The sequence below is a fragment of the Macrobrachium nipponense genome, chromosome 27, assembly GCF_015104395.2.
Source record: "Macrobrachium nipponense isolate FS-2020 chromosome 27, ASM1510439v2, whole genome shotgun sequence".
Lineage (NCBI taxonomy): Eukaryota > Metazoa > Arthropoda > Malacostraca > Decapoda > Palaemonidae > Macrobrachium > Macrobrachium nipponense.
In genome coordinates, this window is record NC_087216.1 from 14,952,455 (window position 1) to 14,954,954 (window position 2,500).

Below are 2,500 nucleotides of genomic sequence, written 5' to 3' on the forward strand. Positions count from 1 at the left end.
GAGAGAGAGAGAACTTTATAAAAAGTAAAATGTCTCTATGTATAACTTCCATGAACACCCCAAAGGTCGTAAAGGGAAACTCATTCTCTTTTGCAGTTTGCCAAGTTCTTGAATTCTTATTGCGTTTACGACCAAGGACAAGTTTAGAAAATTTAGGATGATTAAAGCGGTATTTTTGAGCGCCCTTTAATATATCGTAACCGTCGAGAAAGCAGGTGCTCCACATATTTTTTTATTTTTTTTTATTACTTTTTACGGGTCAAAGCATTTCAAAGTCGGGGCATATGTTCACGTACAGAAATCAACCTTTTTATTCGTCTCAGTGTAACCTATTTCTTTCTACTTCAAGTTCTCCCCGGAAGAAAAGTTTTAATATTACTTTTACAGCTGTACTAAAACATAGTACATAATGAATGTAGCTTTGAAGTTCCCCCCCCCCCCCACCTCTCTCTCTCTCTCTCTCTCTCTCTCTCTCTCTCTCTCTCTCTCTCTGTTAACATTTCAAGTTCTTTGCAATTTACATTGTTTCTGTTATTATTATGCAAGACCATGTTTTCGTTTACGTTTGTTTTGCAAGCCTTCTTTAAGTTTTTGCATTCTTGCAGACCACTGTAGTCTTAGGTAAAGTTTTGCCAGAACTTTTTTCTTGTTGTTTCGCAAGCCATCTTTCCTTTGTTGTATTTTGGCAAGTTCTTTTTGTGTTAGTTTTTGTTTGTGTTGTAGTTTTCCAAATGACAGTTTTGTTAGACCTTTTCGTCTTGGTTGACTTTTGCTCCATGGTTTCAGATGCGTAAGTCACTGTTTTCCGTTGCATTTTGTTTTGCATATTTAGCTGTTGTACTAGCCATTTTTTTGTCTGGTGCAGCTTAGCAAACTAATTGGTCTTTTCATTTAGCATTGTAGCTTGAGCAAACCTTTTTACCATTTTGTTCGTGGAGTCATAATACTCCATAGCCAACCTGTTTAACCCTCGCCTGAGAAGCACAACCTCTTGTTTTAGAGCTACGAATTTTCAAAATTCCAGTATTTTGAAGATTTATCCAGTTTTTCCTTACGTTAGCTTTTAGTTTAATCATGATTTCTGTTCAGTTCGAATCGTTTTATTGCAATTGGTGATATTTTTCAGGGAATGTGATTACAAAAACGTCTTTGAATTCATTCGTTTCTCTTTGACCCTTTTGGTTTCATGCGCAATTTGTCCACAGTATTGACGTATACGGATTAATCAAAAGAGTGATGGCAGTTCATTTATCTATTTTCTTGCAACTTTTCAGTAATTGACTCGAAGGAAGATTTATTCGCCTTTCTTTTGACAGTCGATTTATTGCCTTCTTTCGGGTCACGGCGGATGTTTTCTTTGGTTATGATTGAAAGAAGAGAGTAATTGATAACTTGACGTATTTCATTATCGGTGATGTATGTCACGCGAAAAGACGCTTGCAAATCACCTGCGTATTGCCATGGGTACATAATCACTAAATTTTCCGTATGATGTGCAAAGATTTATCATCTGGAATTTATTAACCTTTAATACAAAAGAATTATAGTGTTCTGTCTCCTCAAGTTGAATGAAACAATGGTGGAAAAGCGCCATGTTAGAATTCTGTTTTTCTGAGAGCCTACTGATTTTGATTGAACATTATCTTCTCAAGAACAGAGACAAACCGAGGCTGTTTATGGGAAGAGTCTCTTTAGAATCAATGGATTCGTGCTTCTGATTACCGAGAGAAATGGTGGAACATTGGGAATAAGGAATGCAAGAGACGAATGACGAACCAGAAGACGGAAGGGAAAGTATTAGAAATAATAATGTGGTCTTAGCAAAGGAAGGAGATATACGCACATAGGTATTATTACGATTAATAGTTATGATATAATGTTTATATGTTCATTGCTGTTTAAACTCAATTGAATCGTAATGCTTTCCTTACAGTATTACAGAAATGTAGGATAGGAAAAATGAAAATCTTATTTAAAACCCTTGTTGCCGCCGCCTCCAGCAGCCCGGAAGCAAATACGTCAGATCTGCGTTCAAAGCGCATCTCGCTGCTCTTTTTATTAGTTTGTCAGATTCCGAGTATTTTCCAAGTAAAACTGGACAGTTGGTGAATAGAACTGAGCCTTTCCAGGCTTTCTCTGTCTCTCTATGGACCTCTCCCTACCCCACTAGTGCAACACGGCATCTCCCTAAGGCCCCCATCCCTCCTACACACACACACACACACACACACACACACACACACACACACACAAAAGAAAAAGAACTCATTACTTTTAGTGTTTCCACCTAATATTATTTGCCTTCTCTCATGCGTAATGGAGATAGTTTTAATACTTTCCAGTCGTCCTTTGAACCTGATTTTTTTTTCTCGGTCTTGTGGACGTATGTGTTTTTTGCAGGTTAACAAACTTTTTTTTTTTTTTTTTTTTTTTTTTTTTTTTTTTTTTTTTTTTAGTATTTTGTGAAAACTTCTCTGTATTGCGGGGTTGTGAACCTTCA

At 36.6% G+C, this 2,500-nt stretch overlaps 1 protein-coding gene across 1 annotated transcript in view; it reads left to right on the forward strand.

Moving 5' to 3' along the window:
• Positions 1 to 2,500, forward strand: part of LOC135200507 (uncharacterized) — a 643,009-nt gene that overhangs the window by 113,078 nt on the left and 527,431 nt on the right. The gene's annotated exons all lie outside the window — the stretch shown is intronic.